The sequence below is a fragment of the Tyto alba genome, unplaced genomic scaffold (assembly GCF_018691265.1).
Source record: "Tyto alba isolate M040663 unplaced genomic scaffold, T.alba_DEE_v4.0 Super-Scaffold_45, whole genome shotgun sequence".
Classification (NCBI taxonomy): Eukaryota; Metazoa; Chordata; class Aves; order Strigiformes; family Tytonidae; genus Tyto; species Tyto alba.
In genome coordinates, this window is record NW_024881321.1 from 41,247,750 (window position 1) to 41,257,782 (window position 10,033).

A 10,033-nucleotide genomic window follows, 5' to 3' on the forward strand; every position below is an offset into this window, starting at 1 on the left:
TTTCCACAGACCCTTTCACTGCAAAAGAAACGAGGCAGGCTGTGAAGAATAATAATTACACTGTGAAGAATTATTTCACTGTCAAGAGCTGGAAGGGGCAGGGAGGAGGACACCCTCACTGTAGAAGTCAGCAGGCTGCGAGGGACAAAGTAATGGCTAGAAAGGCCCAGAGACAGCAGCAGTGAGGCCAGAAGTACTTCAAGCAACCAAAAGTGTCTCAGCTGCCCTCACCACAAATGGAGCTTGGGCTGATCAAGGGGACTCTCCCTGCATCAGCCATCTATGATATAAACATCACAATTCTGTTTGCATTGCTTGGCTGGGGCACTGGAAGGTCTCTGTCTTGCCAAACAGACTGCCAGCAGCAGATTAAATTGTCTCTGGATAGACACGCAGCCATAGATTGGTGAAATAAACAAATAATTTCTGAAAAAACTGGCTTTCTATTTAAGGGAGAAAACCATCCTTGGGCACAGTCTACATGACATATGATGCAACGTGGACAAGCAGTAACGGAGGATTGTTGCAAAGCTGAGATTTTTGAAAGTTGTAAAGGTAAAGTACTATCCCTGTCCCTATACACTGAACTGGAGAGGGTAACCTAAATTGCTAAGTAGTGATAGTCTCACCATCACCACATCCGAATGCCTCTCTAAAATTACAATAAAAGTGAAAAAAGAAAAATCTCTTACTGCCCTTCCTTCTCCCCTGGATAAAATTATGTAGAGATATGATGAATTTTGTTCATAGCGTGTCAAACAGTGGCTTCACTAGTGGTAAGCCTCAGATGCTGATAATAGCTTACTGCAAGTGAAATCAGTAGGATTGCTGCTGAAATGCAAGCATGGACGCATGTGTACTTCTTTGCAGATCTGCAGATGATGACTGGCAGGGCAGGTAGACCACCGCTTGCAGCCTAGTTTGAGCACTTCCCCAAGCTACCAGCCGTCCCCACTGCTGGCATGGAGAAAGCCTACAGCATGCATTCTCTGCCACGCCTCAGCACAGGGTTTTAGGCAAAGCTGCAACATCAGTATGGTCACGCACCGTGTCAGGGCTGACTGGTGGGGCTGACTGGGAGCTGACAACGCCAACAGCAAACAGACATTTCCCACAGCTATGGCATCTTCTCAGACCACAGGCAGTGAGTCAGTAGAGGCTCTAGAGAAAAAAAGCAAACCTGAGATTGCTGAGTAGCTTTTTTTGTTTCCTTCCACTTCCAAAATCTCAGTGTTTGCTTGCAATCATGATCAGTCTTTTTATATATGAAGCAACATAATGTGCTCTGTGGTGTTGCATGTGAAAAGCATAGAGGGATTTAAAAACACAGCAGTGACTACAAAAAGCTCACAATAACAGGAGACAGGGAGGAACTGTGTCCAGTTGAGGGGCACGAAGTCATATAGACTTACATGAGCCAGAACAACAGGGACAACATAAGATTTCGAAGTCAGTTATGGTGTTTGGTTTAAGCAGCCAACCCAGCAAACAGGGAGTTCCAAAAGCAAAGAGGAAAACAGATGACAAATATTTTTGTTCATGATTGCCTTTTTGTTAGCTGAACTTAAGTTTAATTGTTAAAAAGTAACTTCACAGCCATGAAAAACAGTGACAAATATATGTCCTATGATTAAGGAAAAATTGAGCTGGTATGGATCGTATATTACTGTAGGTGTATTGGGAGGGCAGTACTAACCATTTATTTTTAATTACATGTTCCTGAATGAAATCTTTGTCTCACCAAGAAGATGAAGTACTTTATTTAATGCAGGCAGTAAATCTTCTCATTTATCTTAGTTTTACTGTCCTCTGACACACAAGTATATTTCACGCGCTTGTTTTTAGAAGCATGAGTGTGAAATACACTTAGTGAGTACAGTTACCCAAGGCATTTCCTACTCCACTACCTCGGTGTGTAATTCATTATCATCACAGCAGTTGTGGGGGGTGGAGAGCACAGTGCAAGACATATGAAAGTACATATGGTGTAGAAATAAAGACACCAAAGTTTCAGTCGTACTTGGCATTCTTCCTTAGTACTTATCCTGTGTTTAGTGTCACAACGGTCAGCAATTCTGACTGGCATCAGGAGCTGCTTGAAAAACAACACAGGCTTGTTCTGGATCAGTGATATAATGCAGGAGGGGGTTACAAATAAATGAATAACAAATAAATAGATGAGACAGATACGGCTGGGGGGGGGGGGAGCAGAGGGAAATCAGTGTATTTGAAAAGAGGAATTATGACAAATGAAGTAATTTCTGAAGAAAAAGAGCCAATCCCAACATCACTGTTGTCTTCCTAAAGAAGAAATGCAAGAGCAACCTAAAGTAATGCTACAGCTCACATATGCTTGCAATAAAGATGACATAGGCTTAGTCTTTGTTTTTATCTTCTATTTATCTGTTCAATTGGTGTACATACACTGTGAAGCACAGAAGAAAATAAGATTTTGTATCATTCGTTCAGGTTAATGAACACATTTGTTTTAATAAAAACAGTTGCCATCAGCTAAGCTAGGTGGGATCTATTATATTGATAATGGCTGACCACGGAACAGGAGTATCAATGCACATGGGGCAGCAAAACTAATCTTAGAAGGATTTCAGCCTTCAAATGCACTGAGCTAAGCCCTTCTCCAGCACATGATGTTCTGTGCCATCTGAAAAGGGAACTTCAGCAACTGGTTTTTAAAGGCTTTGGGAGGATTTTACACATGATGGGAAATCAAGGCAGTATTTAATGTTATTTGTTTAAATCATTACCATCAATTCTATTTTGAAAATAAAAAGAAGGGATTTTTAACAATATTGCTTTGCTATGCAGATTTTCTTTAATAACAAGCTGGAAGAGTATTCATTCAGACTTAATTAATTGGAAATAGGGAGAATCCACCATGAGGGCTTACCATTTACAGAAAAATGTGGGTAACTTCAGTGAAGGATTGCAAGAAAGTGGTGGGGTTTTTTTCCTTCAGAATATCCCTGTGTTGAGAGCTTCCTTCCCAACAAAGCTGAGATCTCTGTTGGTCCTTCTGTCTCTAGCTTCCAGGATCTGTTATCTCAGGGGCATTTATTTCACTGGGGACCCAGAAGAGCCCTGCGCTTACTTTAAGGCCAGCTCATCAAACCCAATCTTCTCATAAGGACAGCTCATCAAACCCGATCTTCTCATAAGTGCTGAGCCATTCCCCTTGTCTTCACGGAAAGCTGAAAGATCTCAGGACCTTTACAAGTCACTATTTTGCTTAATGTACAAGTTCTTGTGCATAGGCTTCCCAGGGAGAGTGGTTTCGGCAGGATGTATGAATAATTGATACGGCTCTTGGCTTGATACCATAGTTACCGGAACAAAAGGGAAAAATGAGGAACTGAATTTAACCTTTTAATACCATAATGATATAGCAGCACTGTTTGGAACCTTTAACCCTTCTTGGCTCTCTTGAAGTTGAAACTGGCCAGCTCTGAATAGCAAGGACATGGAACTCAGCAATAGGGTATCTTGATGCTTCTCAGTGGTTCAGAACTGCCGCTCATTTCATGACGTGTTTATGAAACTGATCTGAGAGGGTTGTAATTACATGTCCCATGCAGAGATCACAGGATCTTTTGCTGGATTTTAAATTATCCAAGAGAGATCCTGGAGGTAAGAGATAAGTAAGAAGGCACATACTACTTGGCACTCTAATGGTAATTTTTAGACTCATTGAAAACTCTCTCTCTATTTCAATACATAGATTGAGACAATGAGGGAAAAAAAAAAACAAAAGAAAAAAATAGAAACATGTATGTATCCATACATGGAGAAATACAGAGGCTGCCACCTGCTGAGAGGAAAGGGTTATATTCCAATTGAAAAAGTCCACAAAAAAAGGGTGGGAATGAAAGCCCTCTAGGGTTTCTGTCCTGCTTTTCTGTCTGCTTTTTCATTGCCCCATGCAAAATGGAACAGCTAGAGGTTGCTGGCTGTGCTCACCAGGAAACATCGGAGTAATCTGGCCAAAATTGTTCAATGTAAACTGGCAAATGTTTGTAGAAACTCAAAACTGTTTTACAGCAAAACACTAGCCAGAAAAACTTTACGTATTAATAACAAAGCTAATAGTGACATTTACATGTATAGTGAGTATTTACTTCATATAGTTCTACAGCATTCAAAAATTCAGTAGCAGCAGCACCGTGTCATTTTAGGTCAAAATCCATTAATGAGTTTGCTGGTGATACCATATTTATTAGAGGCTCTTGCCTCTTGCAGGGTCCCTGCAGCTGGGCATTCACAGAGCCATCAGATCTAGGATGCCACCCCCCCAGAGCTTGCCTCAGACCACTTGCCCCTTTGTTTTAAGACAAATTTACTTCTTCACTTTCCAGAATCACTGCTATAATAGAAGAGAATGATTTTTCTAGTATACCCTCACATTGCCAAATTATTTTTATTTCTGAAGGCTTGGTGGAACAGAGAAAAGGTCTGAAATTTTCTGGCACTGCAGTCTGCCAAAGGAAGATATGCAGTGTTTTCTTAATAATGTAAGCAGCCACCGGTTTTAACATTATACTTAAGTGAGCGTTTCAAAACCTTGTAATGTTGTAATGAAGAAAAGTGCCTGGCAGAACTGTTCCTTGAGACTGTGCTTTCTGAGAAGATGAAGAAACAGTATCTTGAGGAAAGTATTCTGTCAGTGTGCCAACTTTGATGGTTTTTTGTAAGAGGGATTTTCATCAGAACTTGGTGCACAGGAGGAATAATGAAATAAAGAGGCTATGCCTTCAGAAGGGCTTATGCCTGACTCAAGATTTGACATAGGTAAATGCAAGTTGCTTTGGGTTCAGCTGCTTCATGTTCAATAAACAAAATGCAGGGTTTGCAAACCCTGTAGTATTTTATGCACAGTATCAAGCCCCTTTCAGAATCAGCTCTTTCTAGGCAGCGGACAAGTTTACCGGCCACGAAGTGGATGTAAAGTCATCTGCAGCCTGAGCCACGTTCTGCTGTGCCTCTGACGCGTGTTCTTGTCCACCTCTTACCCTGCTCTCCTCCATCACCCTCACCTCTGTGCAGAGCTCGGTCCTCCCAGTGCCCTCGTCAGTCATGCCCAGGCTGCTATAGCCCGATCACAGATTCAGATGGGGGACTTTATTACCCTTTGCTATTAAAAGAATCTTTATTTTGTACAGAGGTAAGTTACCTACTGATCCAGCCACAGTGAAAAGTAGGCCGTGAGCAGAAGTAGGGCCAGGACACAGAAGACAGACAGTGCGCAGAGTGGTACAAATACAGGAGAGGCTGTTGGTTACCATAAGGGATTCAAGTGTATCATTGTCCACCAATCCACCGCCGTGGAGAGGCCTCTCGGCCAGGCACCTGGTTCATGCATGAAGGCTGCCCACACCACGGCCAGCAGCTCTCATGACGTGAAGATGTTTCTCAGCAATGTTCAGCCTTGACCACAAGACCCTCTCTTTACTTTTCTGTCCTGCAAATGCAGGCTTCATTGTGTGCATATATACACACCTATGTACACACTGCAGCTTGGTAGGAACTAGTTCATTCTTTGCTAGTAAAAAGCTTTGTAAGTGAAAAACAAAAGGTGTTGTGGACCATTGGGACATCAGGAGAAAAAGCAACACATATCTGTATGGGAAAAAGCTTCTTAATAAACAAAGTAGTGGAAAATACCTCCAGATGTCCTAAAGACCCTGTGCCCCTTGACAGGCCATCCAATAGTCAGGGATCAGGGCTTGCAGCATCACAGAGAAATATCATGACAGCTGAGGAATCTGAAACCATAAGAATGTCAGAGCAGTCAGAGCAGGTCAGACTGAAAGGCCACGTAGCCCCGTATCTCGTGTTGACAGTAACCTGCAGCCGACGTTTAAGGAGACATAAGAACATGGCACATGTAACGTGACTTTTCCCCCTTGTATTTTCTGTCAACCAGCAATTAAGTTCTTTCAGAGCCTCCAAAAAGGATTGATCCCAACACCACCTGGCTTCCAGGAATCTGGAACACCTCCAGCCATTAGTCCCAACTGTATCCTCCAACTGTCAACTCTTCCCGGTGCTACCAAGTATCTAACCTCGCTGTCGGGGATGTGGCTGCAGGCCCTCTGTCATTCTTGCTGCCCATGTGTGTGCATTTTGTAATTTTAGACCCTGCTTGGTAGGTAGGACAGCCAGAACTACATGTATGCATAATATGAACTTTAAAAGTTCTGTAGCAATGTTTTCTGTTGTGCCCTTTATGCTATTCCTACTGGCTGAATCCAGCACCGTGCACCCCCAGAAGTCCAGCCATCTCTAGTCATAAACAACTTCCCATTTGCCACTTGGTCTTAGTGCTGGGCAAAGGCGCTTTATGGTGGCACTGCACATTCCCCTGCCGTGCATCATCATCATCTACCGAGTGGGTTAGCAAACCGCAGACAGCAAATTTGCAAAGATCAAGGTCTACCTGCAGGAGTTCTCATGTTGGCAGGCCACTGCAGCAAGTTCTTTTCACAGCCTGAAGCAAGTGACTTTTGATGTACTGGAGGTCCTTCCCTGCTGTCCCATCCTTCTGACCTCCAGCACCGCACCCCTGTGCCTGCTTTGACCCATCTCCAGAGGTAAGACTAGCTGACTGCTTACACCTTTCTCATTACTTTCAGATTCAGCTAATCTCCAGTCCCCTGTTTATATGCCTGACTGCAGAGACCACAAAGTACATCGAGACTTTCTCCATGCAAGGAGGCAGAATTTTAAATAGGCACTCATTTGCAGGAGTGGTGGAGTTTCAGGAATAACACTGGGGGGCCCAGGATGTCCTGTGCTTTCTAAGGCACTGTGCAGAATGTGCACAGGTTTCCTGAAAACATCTGGGGCAGTGCTGGAGCAACACTTGATGGGACAGCTGACCGGAACATATAGCGCTTATCGGCAATCTGTGTTCAGGCGGGACAAAGTGAAATGAAACCTATGGACAGTGATTGCAGAACAAAATGTACTGTACGTGTGCTACTCATGCAACCGTATGGAGCTCCAGCACAAATGTGGAGCTGAAAATGTAGATATGCTCCCGAGGGCAACCTCGCGTTTGAAAACGATTCAGTCCTTGCATCCATCTCATGTCAAACCTCATGCTTTGCACTCTGGCTCATGAAGTTGCAGATCCCAGGTTTTCTAGGTGAGCGAGATTGCTGTAAGGTACCCAGGGTTCATTGTACAAAAAGCATCCTATTACTGCTCGAGTAATAGGAAGACACACTTGTGAAATAAGACCCTATGACTGTGTTTACTTAGGCAACATCTCCGTGCTCGTATTCATTGATCTGTTGTCCCTGTGGGCCATCCCAGATTGCGTGTCGCCTGCCCTGTTCCGGAAGAATTGCCACACATCGAGAGGCTTCAGCTTGCTTCCTCTTTACAAATTTGATTTAGATAAGTTTGCTGCTCACTTGACAACAAAAAGATCACCCTGAATGAACTGGTCCAGTTTTCAGCTGGAACAGGTCAACAGTGCTGGGGAATGAGATGAGAGGAAAGCACCTGAGAACAATTAGAATTCACTTCTGGACATACATCCTGGGAGATCCCAAGCCAAATGGCCATTATAATCACTCATGTCTTAAAGTTTAATGTAGCCTGCTGATGTATATTTTCAAATTTTTCTGCAGTCCCTAGAATATAGGAGTTTGGGAATCCTGGCTCAAATTACTCATGACATTCTGCAGGGTATCTATTACAACTAACATCACCTGCATGCTTTTTCTCCTGACAAATATGACAAGGAAATTGTTCAGCACTGTAGGATGTTTCCAAACTACATTTCTCCAGTTTTGTTGGATGTGGGAAGTGTTTCCTTTTGACGGCCTCACTCATCAGCGTGCTCCACACAAAAGTACTGAGAGCCACAACACAGTTGTATGAATGGCAGGCATGTCAATACTGCCCTAAATGTGACCCAGAGCTCTCGTTAGCTAGGCTGGGTGGTAGCGTGACCTGCTCAACATAACAAGGTATCAAGGCAGAATGTTGGTTTTTTTACAAAAATTGTACGTCGAGTTTCTTATATAACATTTCCATCCAGCAGCTGGGGTTGAAGAAATATACTGTTCTGTAAGGATTCCTGCTGGTATGGTTATGAATATTGAATCAGTGGCTGTGCCTCCATCCAAACCCCTGTTACGAACGCCAGTACAGCAGGGAAGGCAGCTGCAGAAGTGGACACACAGTGCAATTTGTCACATCAGTATTTCACTTGACTCTTCTTTCAGCCCTGGCTCATCACTCTTATTCCATTTCTTTGGGGTTTTTTAATGGACTGTTCTCTCCACTTTGTCAAGTTTGAATATGTGATACAAAATTAATGTTTTCTAATGGGTGGTCTTGTACTTTTTTGGTTTGCTGCCAGTTTTCTTTTTGTGAAAGATTTAATCAACATTTCAACAAAAAGAAGCCATGTATCATTTTTGCCTGGCTCCAAAAATAACAGTTTCTTTCCTCATCTGTGATACACAATAAATATTCATTCTATCATGTATCCAGAGGTTTTTCAGCTTTCACTAGAGGCTGAAACAACTTGAAATATTTTCCCATTTGAATATGAAAGAAAAACATGTGCTTTACACTAAATATGGTCCTACTTATTTCAGAAAAAAAAAATAAAATCTAGGTTTCATGAAGGTTTTTGTGGATCCTTTTTATTCTTCAGGGTTAGAAATGTTCAGTTAAAGTACATTCTTCTTCCTCATTTCGTACAGTGTATCTTAGTATCTACCAAAAAGACAGCTGGTACCCATCTGTCTGTGCACAGCGGCACTTACACCGCTAACTTGACTAGCTCTGTTTTTAGCTGCTTGTTCCCTCCTCTCCTTTCACATATCACACACTGTTCACTTCAAGGATGCCATACTTTCTTTAAATATGTCTCAAACACATCACTTTTTAAAAATAATTCCCAACAGTGATGAAATAAATAAGTTTCAGTCCATCAGTTCCAGTCCCAACACACCAGCACAGACTTGAGGGTGTAAGTCCAAAATGTATCCATATACGCACACAACCTTACGCAAAAAGGCTAGAGATGACCCAAAAATGAGACATCTGGCCTAAACAACCTCAAACCCAGGAACTGACAAAATCTGAATCTGACCCTGTCTCAGGACTACTTGTCTCATCACTGTACCCGCCAAAGGGGGAAATGTCAGTCAACCATGGCCAAATGGGTTTGCTCAAATCCAACTCTTGTTGTGCAGCCTAAATGATTCAGACGTACTCTCTTCATGAGGAAGAGTCTACGTCTCTAGAGGATTTATTTAGGCAGCATTTTAATTTCCCTGCAATGTCTTTTAAATATCATAAGTAAGCTCAATATCAATTTTCTTGCAATAAAAAGTCAATACAAAACTATAAAAAGTAAAGCAATATAAAATGTGCAGTGTATGGAGGGGAGAATACCAAGGAGCCACAGGTGAGTTTGCATGGATAACAGCTCTCTCTCTTGAAATTTTCTGCCACAAAATATCTTAAAAACATTTAGTAAGGAGATGGCTATGTTCCATCTAAGGGACTAACACCTTATATTTAAAATGTACTGTATTTCTACCGGAAAAGGATTGTTCCCTGCTATCCATCACTAGGAGTTTACCTGAACTCATCATCAAAGCAAGCAGTACAGCAGTGGTGTCAAAGGTCCTTGCAGAATAAGCCTCCCCAGTTTAGGAAAACTACAAGAGAAATCCCAGGTGCTAGCACCAATAGAACTGGTTTTTAACTGTGGGTAAATGAAATTTTGTTTTTCTTGGAGGCTTTTTTAGAGTAGGTTTAACTGTTAAAATCTTATGAAATTGAGGATAAAAACAGTCATTAAAACCTTCCAAAATGACATCCACAGCCTATTCATACCTGCGTGCTAAAAACACCATACACACTGATAACAAAACTGCCAGCCCCAAGGAACCCTCAAGTCTCCGTGGCCTGTGTGAAAACTCTTACTGTGAAATAGCAATGAAACCTTCTTCACCTGAGGTGTGAACCTCTCTAGACTGTGTCTTGA